Source organism: Sus scrofa, chromosome 15, assembly GCF_000003025.6.
Source record: "Sus scrofa isolate TJ Tabasco breed Duroc chromosome 15, Sscrofa11.1, whole genome shotgun sequence".
In the NCBI taxonomy this organism is placed as follows: domain Eukaryota; kingdom Metazoa; phylum Chordata; class Mammalia; order Artiodactyla; family Suidae; genus Sus; species Sus scrofa.
The window spans coordinates 132,554,266-132,571,468 of NC_010457.5; the positions used below are offsets into that span (position 1 = coordinate 132,554,266).

Consider the following 17,203-nt stretch of genomic DNA (forward strand, 5'->3'; position numbering starts at 1 on the left):
CCGAGCTGTGTCTGCGACCTACACCATGGCTCATGGCAACACTGGATCCTTAACCCACTGAGTGAGGCCAGGGATTGAACCTACAACCTCATGGTTCCTAGTTGGATTCATTTCTGCTGTGCCATGACGGGAACTCCTTGGTCATATTTTGTAAGTATTTATCCTAGGCTGTTTGCACTTAGGAAGGTAAATTTATTTCTCAATTATTTTCCTTGTTAACGCAGGTTCAATCCCTGGCCTCGCTCAGTGGGTTAAGGATCTGGCATTGCTGTGAGCTGTGGTGTAGTTTGCTGGCGCAGCTTGGATCTGATGTAGCTGTGGTTGTGGTGTAGGCTGGCAGCTGATTCAACCCCTAGCCTGGGAACCTCCATATGCTGTGGATGTGGCCCTAAAAAAAAATTTTTTTTCCCTCATTAGTCCTAAGAAGAATATGATTCATATGTTTCTGCCTTATGGAAATAAAAAATGGTAATGCTCTCTGACTGGATAAAAATAAGCCAGTGTTGGAGTTCTCTGGTGGCAGAGTGGGTTAAGGATCCTACGTTGTCACTGCTGTGGTTTGGCGTCCATCTCTGGCCCAGGAACTTAACGCATGCCACAGGTGCTGCCAAAAAAAAAAAAAAAAAAGCCTGTCTCCTTTAAGGCATTTAATGCACTTTAATGCACTCTTAGGGCCTTCCGTGGTGAGTGGGCAGGAGCCCTTTAAGGTGGCAGTTTGTTTTTCCTGCCTTTCCCCTTATACCTCCCCTTGGGACACCTGGACCCTCCCTGTTCCCCGGAGAGGTGGCTGGGTGGTTCTTTGCTCTGACTGCGCAGAAGAATCACATGGGGAGGTTTAAGAATACCCATGCCTGGGCCAAACACTGACCAATTAAATCTGAATATTTCATTTTGTGACTCTTCTCAGCTTTTGCCTGTTTTTTTGTTTTTGTTTTAATTTGATTGCTTCTTTCATGTTGATTTGTAGGTCTTTACATATTCTGTATATAAATCTTTGAAGTCTTACATGTTGCAAATATTTTCTTCCAGTCAGTTGTTTTGTCTTTATGGTTTCTTTGGCTTAAAGAAGTTTGTTTTTTTTTTTTTTTTTTTTTTTTTTTTTTTAATTCACATTTGCTAATTTATTACATAGATCTGAAGCAAACATTTTCTTACAGTTTTTCTAATTTTCTCCATCTGTGTTACTTCTCCTTTTTAGGTGCTGGTTTTGTGTTTTTATACTATTTGTTTTTTCTTGCAAGTGTTTTATCTATATTGTTAAAAAATAATTTTTTTATTGTAGTTGATTTACATTGTTTTGTCGATTTCTGCTGTACAGCAAAGTGACCCAGTCATACATATATATACACACACTCTTTTTCTCATATTATTTTCCATCATGTTCTATCACAAGTGACTGGATGTAGTTCCCTGTGCTGTACAACAGGACCTCATTGCTTATCCATTCTAAAGGTAATATTTGTATCTACTAACCCAATCTGCCAGTCCATCCCACTCCTTCCCTCTCCCCCCCCCTCCCCCTCGGCCACCAGAAGTCTGCTCTCCATGTTGGTTTAAATAAATTTTTAATTTTTAAAATTTGAGTTTCTTTGTGGTTTCTGTGTTTTATGTCCTGAGAACCCTTCCTTTATCCTTAGATTTTGAGGAATTTTCCCTATGTTTTCTTTTAATATATTTATAATTTTCTTCTAACATTAATCACTTTAAGCCAACTGTAGTCTATTTTTTAGGTAGAGTGTTAAGGATCTAACTTTGCTTTTCATTTATGCCCTATATTAGATTCCAGTTATAAGTGATATCGTATGGTATTTGTCTTTCTCTTTCTGACTTATTTCACTCAGTCTGAGAGTCTCTTGTTCTATCCATGTTGCTGCAAATGGCATTATTTTGTTCTTTTTTATGGCTGAGTAGTATTCCATAGCATATATATATACTGCATCATCCTAATTCAATCGTCTGTCAGTGGACATTTGGGTTGTTTCCATGTCTTGGCTATTGTGAATAGTGCTGCAATGAACATGCAGGTGCATGTCTCTTTTTTAAGCAGTTTTGTTCAGAGAGATTCCCAAGAGTGGGATTGCGGGATCATATGGTAGTTCTGTGTATAGCTTTCTAAGGTACCTCCATACTGTTCTCCATAGTGGCTGTACCAGCTTACATTCCCACCAACATTGCAGGAGGGTTCCCTTTTCTCCACACCCCCTCCAGCGCTTGTTATTTGTGGACTTACTCATGATGGCCATTCTGACTGGTGTGAGGTGGTACCTCATGGTAGTTTTAATTTGCATTTCTCTAATAATCAGGGATGTTGAGCATTGTTTCAAGTGCTAGTTGGCCATCTGCATATCTTCCTTGGAGAACAGTCTATTCAGGTCTTTTGGCCACTTTTCCATTGGGTGGTTGGCTTTTTTGCTGTTGTGTTATATAAATTGCTTGTATATTTTAGAGATTAAGCCCTTGTTGGTTGCATCATTTGAAACTATTTTCTCCCATTCTGTAAGTTGTCTTTTTGTTTTCTTTTTGGTTTCCTTTGCTGTGCAAAAGCTTGTCAGTGTGGTTAGGTCCCATTGGTTTATTTTTGCTCTTATTTCTGTTGCTTTCGGAGTTGTGAGCTTTTTATGAGCAAAGACTGTGTCTTCAACTTTGCATGTCGTGTTAGTGAGGTGCTTGGCACTATAGATTCTCAGATGTTTGTTGAACGAGTACAAGGTATATTTAGAGGATTGTGAGAAAATTGGTTGAAGCCAAAGGTTTCTAGAGGAGTCTGCAAGATGATGAGCCAGGATGAGCCAACAGATAATGAAGCAACTTAAATGTTTGGCTAAAGAGTTTGGAGTTTGTCTTTAGTTACAAGAGGGATAGAGGAAGGAGGCAAGAGGAAGGAAGGTGATTTATAATTGTTATGCTAAAGAGACTGGTTGTAAGTATTCATCATGGAATTGAAATAATTTTTTTTTTTTTAATCTTTTCTTGAGCTGCTCCTGTGGCATATGGAGGTTCCCAGGCTAGGGGTCTAATTGGAGCTGTAGCCACCGCCAGCCTACACCAGAGCCTCAGCAACATGGGATCTGAGCTGAGTCTGCGACCCACACCACAGCTCACGGCAACGCCGGATCCTTAACCCACTGAGCAAGGCCAGGGATTGAACCCGAAACCTCATGGTTCCTAGTCGAATTTGTTAACCACTGCGCCACGACAGGAACTCCTAAAATAACTTTTAGATGTTTTGATCTTTTTTAGTGTTGGTACTGGTTTATCAAGTAAACAAAGATTGCTGCCAAGGTAAAATAAATGACCTGACATTAATACTAGCAAGTGCTTGTCGAGTGCTTACTGTCTGCCGGGTACTGCTCTGAGAGCCTTGCATATATTACCTCATTTAGTACTCAAGGCAGCTCTGCATGGTAGGCTTTATTATCGCCTCTTTTAGCTGGTGAAACTGAGGCGCAACAATGTTAAAGAACTTGCCCAAAGCCACAACTTTTAAGTGGTAGAACAGGATTCAAATCTGGGCATTTTGGCTTCAGAAGCCTCCTTACTAAGCTCAGCTGTCTTCATTACCCTTTAGCCTATTCTGGTAGCACTCCTCCAGAAATTCGTGTTTTAACCTTCAGCTAAGATCCAGTGAAACCATTTTGTATGTTAACTGACATAAGCAAGTATTATTCAGCTTGTTTTACAATAGATGATCTATTTTGTGATAGCTTCAAATGTTTCATCTCTTGCTTTAAGGGGAGCTAAAATTGGGCCTATTCTGCATCTGATTTGCATGTAAGGTACTTTTTGAAAGTATCAAATATTTGAAATGAAGTTTTAAATATCAAAATTTGGTTGTCTTAGCAACTTAGAAACGAGAGTTTAGAGGAAATTCTGTTATGTTGTCCTTCAGGCTAGGTAAGCATTGTTCCGGAGTATTCTTTATACTTGTCTAGTCTTTGTTAACTATCTTTTTTTTTTTTCTTTTTTGGTCTTTTTAGGACCGCACCCATGGCATATGGAGGTTCCCAGGCTAGAGGCCTAATCGGAGCTGTAGTTGCCAGCCTACACCACAGCCACAGCAATGTGGGATCTGAGCTGAGTCTGTGACCTACACCACAGGTCACGGCAACGCTGGAGCCTTAACCCACTGAGCAAGGCCAGGGATCGAACCCGAAACCTCGTGGTTCCTGGTCAGATTCGTTAACCACTGCGCCATGACGGGAACACCTTTGTTAACTGTCTTAAAGAGCTTCTCTATCTCTGAAGGAAGGCGATTTTCTGATCTCTGATCTGTCCGTAGTTAACTGTGGAGATAAAATATGCTTTATTCTTTGTAAGTTTCTTTTAAGGCCACTACCATCTGAGGTCAAACAAAATACTTGTATGGCACTTTGCCAAGATTACAGTTGCTGTGGGAATCCTTGCTCTGGATTTCCTCACGCTTGGGGTAATGAAATGTGCACAAAGTGTCTGTACAAACATAGCTTTTATATTTTCTGTGCATTTGGAGGTGGCAAGGTCTTAGTGATGTGGCTTCCCCATAAATAGAAAGTTGAACTCCCACAGCCTGAAGTTTTAAGGTGACCCCACGCTTCTGAACTTGGCCGTGGAGCTCATGTCCCACAGTCTGCTCCTCTGCTTAGAAGGCTTGCGTCAGCACAGGGAAGCCAAGGCTTTGGAGTGGATGGAGGCCCAGCTTATTTCCCTGGGACCCATAGACTTCAGGTTTGTTTTGTCTCCCTGAGAAGCAAAGATTCCAATACTTTGAAGCAGTAAGGAGAAGAAATGCCACAGGTCTGTCTTAGTTGCATTTCAGTATTTTCGGAATTATTTTGGTTCTTTTTCTTGGATTGTCCTATTTCTCTACTCTCTACCTGAAGTTATTAATTATTAAATCCATGGTGATGCCCTTATGGGTGGGAGAGGTTTTTCACTGGGAAATATAGACTCTTTTGAAAAACCTGCAGGCCCTCGAGTCACCATCTTTCAAACTCACTCCCAGTGAGTGGAGCCCGGATGTGAAACATGATTTCTGTACAGAAAGGAGGGCTAGCAGTAGTTTGTCTGCTTTGTAGGGCCTCTCCCACACCTCCCCTCATAGGGCGCTCAGCTGACCGACCAGATCCAAAATCAGCCGATTTGCTTGGGGGGTCATTCAGATGTCCTCGTCTTTCTGTCTGCGTAGTCATAGTCATTTTTATTTAGAATTTTGTGTCCGGCATCCCCCCAGATGCCTTGAATAATGCTAGGATTCTTCTGTGTGACTTTGAGGGGAAAATACAACGGCTTGTAATTTTGCATGTCTTCTGCTGAAGTGTTAGGCAAGATGCCAGGGTGCCATGCTTTGTAGACAGAGACATGGTCCTTAGTGAGGCCTTACCTCACTTGAGGCTGAGTCTGTAGGTAGTAAATTCCAGATGTATGTGGCTGCAGCCCTGAGAGTAGGCATGGGTATAGCAACAGCTTGCCAAGGGGAAAGGAAGATGTAATTGACATTTTTTTAAAAAATTAAAGAATTAGCAGAAGCCAGGTTGATACTAATGGCTTGTATAAAATTTAAAAAGAGTAGTTTTCATGAAAACTGACATTTGAAATAATATGAAGCTAGGGAAAACTGCTTCCAGTTCTTGTGTATTTTAGTCATTATGTTCAGTTGCTTATAGATTCTGAAAGTCGCATGTTTTCCCACATCGCCATGGTAAAATTGGCCTTGTGGATGAGCTTTGCAGCTTTTGTCCTTTGTCTTATTAATTTTGAGATTAGTGCACGCGGAGATGGTGGTGGTGTTTACATTCAAATGATGCGTATAACGGGTGGGCGAGTTCCTTTTCAGCTCAGTTATTAAATGGCTGCTTCTGAATCATGCCCTTTGTATGACATCTGTATAACCTTGCTCCACAAAATTTATGCTTTAAGTAGGTAAAGGCCTTAAGTGATAGTGGTAGTTTTTGGTGAATTGTTTGCTGAACAGAATATTCTGCCATTTATGACCTGTAACTTAGAGTTTTTAAAAGGGAAATTAAGCCCTCTCACGTGCTTCAGTGTAATTTAGCACGTGTATGTGTGTGTGTGTGTGTATGGGGGAGGTGAAGTGTGTGTACGAGTGTAGGAGTAGATGAAATTACTTTGGGTATTAACTGGTAGTTATGGAATTGGAATGATGAGCATACGTTCATTACATCAGTCTTTCTACTTTCCAAAACAAAAAGATAAAAAAGTCTCCTCAAAAGTAATGAAGGAAAGTGATAAGATCTTAGACTTTTATTTGATAGCACAGACTAGGAGTTAATGAAATAAATATATGTCACAATTTCTAGGTGGCCTTCTGGGTGGGCTTCTCAGTGCTGCTGAAGTATTGCCCTGAATTGCTTCAGGAGAGAGAGTATTCTTTTATCCTCCTACTGCTCAAGTTTACTGATCATGGCAGAGATATTCCAGTGTGACCACTCACACATTATGAAAATAAAACCTTTTGGTTTTTTGAGACACCTTCTTTTGCTATTTAGAGCTGATCATGAATTCTGACACTAATGAGTGCCTTTGTGTGCTTCTTTAAATTCTTCTTTTTTTTTTTGGTCTTTTTTAGGGCACACCCGCGGCATATGGAGGTTCCCAGGCTAGGGGTCGAATTGGATCTGTAGCCACTGGCTTACGTCACAGCCACAGCCATGCCAGATCGAGCCACATCTGTGACCTACACCACAGCTCATGGCAATGCTGGATCCTTAAACCACTGAGTGAGGCTGGGGATCAAACCTGTGTCCTCATGGGTAGTCAGATTCGTTTCTGCTGAGCCATAGTGGGAACTTTCGCTTCTTTAGATTCTGATTTCTGTTTTAAAATAATGAAGGTTTTATTTAGTCCCTTTTCTTTTAGATATCTCAGGTTTCTCTATCTGTTCCTTCCCCTACAGGATGAGGAGATAGTTATTCTTGTTTCTAAATGTACTTGTGTTTAACCTGAGCCTTTTCAACTTTGTCTAGAATTAGTCTCCAGAGTCTGCACATTTATCTCGAAGAGAGAAGTTAGAATAAATTTCAGGGGGTTGAAAGAGCCTGTTGGTATGAAGTCTTTAAAGCACAGAAGCAATCTTATTTGTTCCAGTTTAGTAATTCTGTTGATGACTTTAATCATAGTAATAGAATATGGAGAAGAAACATGAGATGGAATTTATAATATAATCCTGTGCAAAGTACACGTGAGAAATGAAGCTGTTTGTTGAAAAATTGATAACATTTTGGGGCCTTACTTGGTAGCAGAGCTTATTTTTGAGAAGGCCCTGGATGATCTCATTCAGTTTTGGTTGGTGTGCTGCCTCGTCACAGAGCTTACATTTGTCGTGTTGTTTATGATCACAACTGTGGTGCTTCAGTGGCGTTAAGATGATTCTGTCTTTATCAGGCAGGGAGGTGCTCCCTAGAACGACTCTGGCAATATCCTTAATGTACTTCCTGCCTCTACTGGTGTACTCCTGTTTGTTATCAAGATGTGAAAATATGAAACTCCAGAATTCAGATAAATCTTATAATAGACACTGAGATTCTAGACTATTATATGAGTTTATAACACAATTTCATAAGCAGGGGAAAGATAGTTCAATTGTCTTTAAGTTGTCTTAAATACTGAGGTATGGGGAAATGTTTTAGTATTTTGAAGATTATTATTATTATTATTATTGTTATTATTATTTTTGGCTGTGCTCATGGCATGTGAAAGTTTCTGGGCCAGGGATCGGACCCGTGCCACATCAGTGATAACACCAAATCCTCAACCACTAGGCCACCAGGGAACTCCAGTTACTTACCTTTTAAAATTAGAACTGAGAAACCTTACAGAGGCTTTTCATCATTTTTCATCGAAGTTTATTACCAAACTCTGTTTTTTAAATTCCCACTGTGACATTAGGCTGTAATGCATTATTACCATGTTATCAAGAACATTTATTCAGTGTCTGCTTTGTAGGGCACTGTGTAGAAACAGGTGTAAGACGTAGTTCCTTCTCTTCAGTAATTAATAGCTGTTGAGGAATAACAGAGCATCTTTTTTTTTGTTGAGGTGTAGCTTCTATATATGTATATAAATATAAAATACAAATTTCAAGTATACCATAGTGATGCATAGTTTTTAAAGGTTATACTCCACTTATAGTTATTATAACATATTGACTAAGGGCATCTCTTTTAATTACTTCATTCAGTGAACATTTCCTGGGTGCCCACTCTGTGCCAGCCCTGTTGGGCACTAGGATACAGTGGTAAACCAGACAGAGAAGGCCCCACACTCTTGGAGCTCACATTCTAGGATCTTAAATGCCGTTTAACATACTGAATGATGTGATTGTTCAGGACTTTACAGGGGAGGTTTTACTTTGTCCTGGTCTGGTTAGGAAAGGCTGTATTGAGGGGTAGTCATGAGCTGGACAGCGGGACAGGAAGTAGAATGTCTGTTTCCCAGTGCGTATTATGTGGAATCTGCTGTTAAAGATTTTGTGGTCAAATAAATGTGGACAGCAGCACACTCTGGGTGTGCAAAGAGGTGATCCCAAGAGCTGGAGAAATTAGGTGAGGTTTATAGAAGGGAGAGGATTTGGAGTTTGAGCTGTTTTTTAATGGGTACAATTTTAAGAGTGAGGTTGAAGTGGAGGGGGAGTGAATTGTGTGAACTTGAGCAAAGGACTGGTCCCTACCCGCCCTGCTCTTCACAGAGAAGCTGTCATTTATTTATCTTGGGCCCACCTTTTCACTTCTTCCTTCCTATCAGTATCTTAACACATTCAAGTTTCCCATTAATGAAAATAGCAGCAACAGCAAATGGAAACTCTGTCTTTTGATTTCACCTCTCCATCTTCACAGTCAACCTTCAGGAGTCACCTGAACCCCTGAGTTCCACGTGCTCCCTGGTTACTTCTCTTTGGTTATTATTCCTATTGCTTCTCTGAAACAGTTCTCTCCAAGCTCCCTGTGACATCCCAAGTCAAACAAACACTTCTTTTCTTTCCTTCTTTTTTTTTTTTTTTTTTTAGGGCCACACCTGTGGCGTATGGAGGTTCCCAGGCTAGGGGTTGAATTGGAGCTACAGCTGCCCGCCTAGACCACAGCCACAGCAGTGCAGGATCTGGGCTGTGTCTGCAGCCTACACCACAGCTCACGGCAGTGCCGGATCCTTAACCCACTGAGCCAGGCCAGGGATCGAAGCCGCAACCTCATGGTTCCTCGTTGGATTCGTTTCCACCACACCATAACCGGAACTCCACACACACTTATTCTTTATTTCACTTTTAGTGGAGTAGGACTTTATTGGCCACGACCTTTTTGAAATCTTGATTTTCTCGACATGACGCTCTCCTACGTTTTCTCTTACATCTCCTTCTGAGGAGACCATTCCTTTCTGTCTTTGTAATTTTGAACTTTGAGGCTCCTCAAGTCTCCATCCCAGGCTCTTTTTACTCCATACTCTCTCCCTGGGCTGATCTCCTCTGTGTTTATGACTTTAATTAATATTTGTTCTCTAGTGACTCCCAACTTTGACCTCAGCGCAGACATTGTCAGAGCACTAGAACAAGGACAGAGAAACTGTCACATACTGGTGAGTATAGAGTGAAAGTGATGGGGTCTGATTGGTTATGACAGATGGGTAAAGGTGATTAAATTTCAGTGAACTTCATTTATTTCAGTTTCTTAAATCCACAGTGTAATTTTTCCTTGAAAAATGATCATTTCACAAACTTTGTTGAGCTATTATTTAGCAGGTACTTTGGGACTGCAGAAGGGAATAAAATATTTCATAATCTAAGTCTTTTAATTACATTTTCTAGTATAGTGGTTTTTAAATCTGGACTAAAATGATATAAAACTAAATTCCACTAAGAGTTATAATACTTTACAAGTTAGAGGAGTATTTGGGAACTAGAGTTTAAGCCAATATGGCATCAGCCTTGTAATAGTACGTAAGATGGTCTCTAAAAAAAAAAAAAAAAAAAAAAAAAAAAACAGCAATAACCCCTGACTGATGCCAGCAGTCCCAGAATTAGCCCAGAGGGTCTAAAATTCAAGTTTAATTCCTTAGAGATTTTCATAAAGATTCTAAAATGTTAGGTTGTAGGTAAATGGTGTCTCTTTCCTTAGAATGAAATAATTATGTGAGTCTCTCCCTCTATAATGATTATTATATAAGTCCCACTTTACTACTTAAGGATAAAACAGAGACCTCAGATTCTAATTAGTTTTTTTTGGTTTCCTGAGATGGGCTGTAATGTTCAACATGTCGAATAAAATTTCTTCAATTATCATTCAGCTATGTTAGTGACCAGGTCCTAGAAATGAAATAAGAACAACAGTTTATTCATCGTTTTCTTTAAGGTGATGCGCTTGGTGTCATAGAGGCTAAGAGTTAGTTTGGAGTTAATTTTTTAAGATGTGAGGTTTGGATCAAGGTTTATTTTTTTGTCTATTGATGTCCAGTTGCTTCAGCACCATTTATGGAAAAGGCTGTCTTTCCTCCCTTGAATTGCTTTTATACCTTTGTCAAAATCAGTTGGACGTATTTGTATGGGTCTCTTTCTGGGTCCTCTCTGTTGTTCCATTGGTCTATGTGTCTGTCTCTTATCACACTGTCTTGATTTCTGTGGTTTTAAAGCTCAAAGTTGGGCAGTGTAGTCCTCCACTTTATTCTTTTTTTTTTTTTCTTCTCTATTTTGGCTATTCTAATTCCTTTGCATTTCCATATAGTTTTAAGATAAGCTTGTCTGTATTTACAGGAAACCTTGGGATGCTGGTAGGAATTGTGTTGAATTTAAAGGTCAGTTTGGGTAGAACCGACAGCTGTACTATGTCATGATCTGTTAGTGCTGACATGTTACCACTTCAGGTGAAACGTAGGAACCTTGCCACCATTTAGGCCCCTTTATCCTCCCTACTTTCTAATTAGTTGTCCTAAATATTTCCTTTATCTACACTGAGAACCACCTCAGACAATATACTTTTGTTTTTAACCATCGTGCATAATTTTAGGAACTCAAGAGGAAAAACACAGTCTAGCTCGTGTACCTATAAAGTTTCCCATGAATGTTACTTTTTACTTCTAAAAGTTCTGTTTCTTTTAAAAGTGTGTCTTTTGTAAGCTTCTTTCACCTGTTTTTATTTTTATTTCTTTATGCACATTATGGTTTTAAAATATTGTGTGCTTGTCATTTTTATGACCCCAAATTACTTTCTGCCACATTATGATGTTTTTTCTGATCCCCAATTATGATGGCTTTTTTCCTGATTTTTTTTTTTTTTTAATTTTGTTGCAGTTTAGTTGACTTGCAATGTTGTATTAGTTTCAGGTGTACAGCAAGGTGAATCAGTTATATATATAATCTCTTTTCTTTTTTCCTTATTAGTTATTACAAACTATTGAGTAACTTGCCTTCGCTATACAGTAGGTTCTTGTTAATTATCTGTTTTATGCAGTAGTGTGTATATGATATTCCCATCCTCCCAGTTCCTCCCTCCCCACCATGGCTTCCCCTATTGTAACCCTGAAATTGGTGTTGAAATTTGTTAGTTTTTTTCTGTTTTATAAATACGTTCTTTTGTGTAATTTTTATTAGAATCCACATATAAGTAATATCATATGATTTTAGTCTCTTTGATTTCACTCAGTGTGATAATCTCTAGGTCCATCCATGTGGCTGCAAATGGCATTATTTCATTCTTTTATATGACTGATATTCCACTGTTTATATGTACCACGTCTTTATATCCATTTGTTTGTCGATGGAAATTTAGGTTGTTTCCATATCTTGGCTATTATAAATAGTGCTGCACTGAATGTTGGGGTGCATCTATTTTTTCTAATTATGGTTTTCTCTGGTTGTATGCCAAGGAGTAGGATTGCTAGATTAAGGACCTAAAGGTAAGGCTGGAAATTATAAAAATCCTAGACGAAAACATAGGCAGAACACTCTGACATAAATCACAGCAGTATCTTGTTTGATTCACGTCCGAGAAAAATGAAAATAAAGTGGGACTTGATTAAACTTAAAAGTTTTTGCACAGCAAAGAAAACCAGGAAAAAACCAAAAAGACAACCTACAGAATGGGAGAAAATTTTTGCAAATGAAGCATCTGATGAGGGATTAATCTTCAAAATATACAAACATCTCATGCAGCTTTATGTCAGAAAAACATACAACCCAATCAAAAAATGGGCAGAAAATCTAAATGGACATTTCTGCAAAAAAGACAGACAGGTGGCCAAAAAAAGCACCTGAAAAGATGTTCAGTGTCACTAATTATTAAAGAAATACAAATCAAAACTTCAATGAGGTATCACCTCACACCAGTCAGAATGGCCATCATCAAAAAGTCTATAAACAATAACTGCTGGAGAAGGTGTGGAGAAAAGAACCCTCTTACACTGTTGGTGGGAATGTAAATTGGTGCAACCACTGTGGAGAACAGCATGGAGGTTCCTTAAAAAACTCAATGTAGAAGTACCATATGGTCCAGCTTCCTCATGTGCTTTGTAAGCAGTTAGCAGGCAAAAGCCTGGCCGGGACTATCCTGAAGCGAATAGTTCTGAGATGATGTTTTTGGGTTCAGCCAGCACTGCTAACACTACTAACCTAGGGACCCTTTAAGCAGTGTCTGCGGTTGGAGTTAGTGTGACTACACTGCAGGTGTGCAGGCCTGTGTGTGTGAATTTTCTGGGAGAACTGTTTGTTCCCATTTGGAGCCCAGGTCAAAACAGACATATATCTTGATTGTTTTTCTTCATCAGTAGGTGCATTTTTTTTCCCAGCCTACCTTTTCACTGAGTTGGTTGCCCCTCAGGAGACCTGATTTTTTTTTTTTTTTTTTTGCAGCAGGGCTAATTTCTGCTTGTCTACATTTTACATAGTCAAGGCCTCATCTGCTACCCCCTGGGCAGCTTTAAACTACAAGCCTCTTGGTCCTGACCCCAGGATGTGTTCCCAGGATCCCTGTAGCTTCAGCTTTATGTATTCTGGTTTCTAGCTCTCACTTGATTTTTAGCTCCTGGGGACTTCCTTGTCTCTCTTGAGAGCTCAGCTGTGCTCTCTACTTGGTAATGTTTTGTTCAGCAGTTGTAGTCATTTGGTGTTAACACAGAGTTTTGCAGAATAGTGATTCCATGGTGTTACCAAAAGTAGAAGTTTCTGACACATCATTCTATAGATCATAGATTGTTGGGTTAGGGACCCACGCTTGGCTCCTCCAGAACTGGTCACCAGGGACCAAAAATTGCTTGCGGTCTCTCAAGAGGGGCTGTGGATAGGATCCTTGTCCTTAAAAGAAAGAAGTAGGGGCGGCTTTAGCACCACTGCCATATCTACCAAGGAAGTAGAGTCTCAGGAGGAGGGGGAATGTTCAACTGTGTGTCAAGTGCTACCACAAGGTCAAGTGAGAGCAAGACTGAAAACTGACAGTGGGATTTCACAATCGGGAGGTCTTTGCCAGAGCATTCTCTAAGGGATGGAGGGGGAAGAAGCCTATTGTGTTTTTTAATCTCTGGGAGGATTGTCCTTAGTTAGTCCAGGCAATTCCCTTCTTTCTCAGAAAGAATGCCTTGTTGTTTATCAATGTTTGTTTATTTTATATCCTCTTATTTTAATACTCTCTGGGTTCCAACCCTGCCTTGGGCAGATTAGTTCTGTTTGTCTTAGAAACTGGACCCAGCCACAGTGTAGGTCCTATCCAGTGTGTACCTATTTTTAAAGCTTTCCTTCATATCTCCGCAAATGAGGTGATCAGGAGATAGAGCTAAAGAGGTAAGAGCTGAGCTGGGGTATAAAATGATGTGAGGTATTGCCATTTTTAGCATGAAGTTTCTGTTATGTGGAGTTTCTAAAATTTTTATGAAAAGTTTCAAACATACAAAAACTAGAGTCATTTATCAGCCTTCATTTACCAAATTTAAGAGTTTTTGCACATTGTCCTTTTTGATTTCTCTTTCCTTTGCTGAAATATTGTAGAGAAATCCCTGTTGACATCTATTGTACATACACATGCATATGCATATGCAGTATGGAAATTGTCATAGCGTCACAGTGCCATGATCACCCCTGATACAGAATTGAGAGTTCTTTGGTATCATCTACTATATGGAGAGTATTAATGAGGCCCCCCTTTAAAAGTTCTTTGGACCTGCTGAGATGGTTTCTCCTTTGTTGTCTTTGCATTTGTCATTCCCTGTGCCAAGAAGGCCATACCCTGAACCTTCACGTGGACTTTTCATCATTCAGATCTTAACTCCTAACTGTCTCTTCAGTAGCGGCTATTTCTAATCACCAAAGCCAAAGCAGCATTCTCTTTCCCCATCCCACCGGTCGCTTTCTCATCTCACTCTTTCACTGCCATGTTGTCTCTTTACTTGTTTATTGTCTTCTCCATCCCCTCGATCTTAGGTACCATGACAGGAGAGACCTTGTTGGCGTTGAGTTTGTTGCTCTGCGCCCAGGGCCTGAAAAGGTCCTAGGATATAGTCATGAAGTACGTTTAGAAACAAATCAGCTATTAAGGAGATTAATACAAAAAGATTCCAAAATTTTCTTAGTATTTTATAACCATTATCTCTTTCTAAAACTGCTTCTCATTCCAGAGCTTTTCTTTTCTCAAGAGCTTTAACCAACAGCTGTGTTTGCAAAAAGTGCTGGGTTGTGGTCCCTTTCAGGACATTTAATCTTTTAAGTCCTCAAAATATTTTGTAAAATATAAGTGAGTAAAGTCACTTCTGACCTGTTGCGAAGCAGTGTTTTTATTGACATAACTCTCATTTGAGATCACTTTATTTGAGCTTGCAGCTAATAAATCTCTTGGCCCATATGAAACAGGACGGGATGATCTTGTAGACCATATATTTTTTAACAGATTATTTGAACTTCTTTTATTTAGTACATCATTTGTATGATGTTAGGGAATGTTTTTTAATTGTTATATTGTTATTTGTTGGCAATGTTCTTTAGCACGAGAAAAATATAACTCAATAAACAGATATGATTTTATAAATTGAAGACTTGGGTTCTTGTTGAAAATGTGTTATCTCAGGCCAACGGGAAAAAAATGCAAGAATAGTACAAAGGGTGACTCTGTGCTCTTTACCAGATTCTCCAGCATTAACATTTTACCAGATTTACTTTAATGGCCCTCCCCGTTTGCCCTCTTTTTCTTCTTCTTTTTTTTTTTTTTTTTTTTTGAGCTGTCTGAGAGTAAGTTACAGACATTCAGATCAAAGCCATTCTCTTTATAACCATTGTGCAGTGATCAAAATCAGGAAATTAATGTTGATATAATGCCATTAGCTAATCTATAGGTTTTATTCCCATGTCTTCAAGTTTCCCAATAACATTGCTTATATGAAAAGAAATTTCTGGGTCACAGGTTGCATGTGTCTTTAGTTTCCTTCAATCTGGATGTTTTTCTTTTTAATCAGTTTAACATTTTTGAAGATTACAGGACAGTTATTTTGTAGCAGGTCCCTCTCTTTGGGTTTAATTGATGTTTTGCATGTGGCGTGTTTTTCTTAGTGTATCTCATCAGGAGGCAAATTATGTTGATTTGTCCCATTACTGGTCTTTACTTTGATCACTTGGTTGAGGTAGTCTGTCAGATTTCTCTCAAGATAGGCTTTTTGTCTTTGTTTTTAATGTCTTTTTTTTTTTCCCCAAATAGCCTCACCTACAGTATATGGATGTTCCCAGGCCAGGGATTAGTTGAATCCTACACCGCAGCTGTGGCAATGCCAGATTCTTTAACCCACTGCTGTGGGCCGGGGACCAAACCCACACTTCTGCAGTGACCAGAGCTACTTTAGTTGAATTCTTAACCTACTGTGCTACAGTGGGAACTCCTTAATAATATCTTTGTGGGTATTTTCAGACTATTTAATATTCTTTTTTTTTTTTTATTATTATTTTCCCACTGTACAGCAAGGTAATATTCTTTTATTTCTGAAACTTTCACCCTTTTGATGAATCCATTGATGAATTATGATTATTGCCAATGGTGATTTTCTAATTCCATTTTTTTCCTACATTTATTGTTTGAGATTCTGATGTGAGGAGAGCCTCCTCCATTTTATTTATTTATTTGTCTATGAGTATCTCATGGATTCTTATTTAGTGGATTATAACCTATATCATTTAAACATTTTGATACTTAAATTATCATATATTTAGCCAGTAGGAGCCTTTTTAACTGGCTTCTGTGAACTTTTGACATGTCCCCATCATTTTTTGAGTGTTTCCTTACTTTCTGGAACAACAAGACATTCTAGGCCAGGGCTTGGCAAACTTTTTCTGTTAAGTGGCCAGATAGTAAATATTTTTGGCTTAGTGAGCCATATGGTCTCTGTTCAAACTACTTAACTCCACCCTCATAGCTGGAATGCAGCCATAGACAATTTGTAAATGAATGAGCATGGCTGTGTTCCAATAAAACTTTATTTACAAAGACAGGTGGCTGATTGGATTTGGCCTGTGGGCTGTTGTTTGCCAACTCTTTTTCTAGGCTCATATTGTACTTTCCCTTCTGCAGTCTCAGAAATTGGCTCTTTTTCTAAGGAGCCTTGGTTCCTTTTAATGGTGAATGGTATTTAGACACTGAGATTTCGGCCCTAGATATGCTCATTGCTACTGGGATGTCATTGATTCTAGGCCCTCTTAGAAGACAGCTAGAGAACGTACAAATATGTACATACATACTTGTGTACATTTGTGTATCTGTACAAACACATCTGTGTTTCTGTATCTGTAGTATAAACCATTGAGTTACAGTGAAATCTCCAATTCTGTGTCTACTGCAGGGTTTATTCTGGGCTTTCTTTCTGTTTTTTTTTTTTTTTTTTTTTTTCCCAGGGCTGCGCCCATGGCATGTGGAGGTTCCCAGGCTAGGGGTCTAATCAGAGCTACAGCTGCCAACATACACCAGAGCCACAGCAGCACCAGATCCGAGCCGCGTCTGCGACCTACACCATAGCTCACGGCAATGCTGGATCCTTAACCCACTGAGCAAGACCAGGGAATGAACCTGCAACCCCATGGTTCCTAGTTGGATTTGTTTCTGCTGCGCCACGACGGGAACTCATCTTTCTGTTTTTTAAAATTTATTTCTATTTTTTTATTTTTATGATTTTTATTTTTTCCATTATAGTTGATTTATGGTGTTCTGTCAATTTCTACTGTATAGCTAGGTGACCCAGTCATACATAGATATATTCTTTT

General features: G+C 39.2%; 1 protein-coding gene across 6 annotated transcripts in view; it reads left to right on the forward strand.

Moving 5' to 3' along the window:
• Nucleotides 1-17,203, forward strand: part of DIS3L2 (DIS3 like 3'-5' exoribonuclease 2) — a 362,160-nt gene that overhangs the window by 13,482 nt on the left and 331,475 nt on the right. For 2 of the 6 annotated variants that reach the window (XM_021074518.1, XM_021074520.1), the window contains exon 2: nt 9,491-9,564. The gene's annotated coding sequence lies outside the window, so the exon portion shown is untranslated. 6 annotated transcript variants of the gene reach the window in all.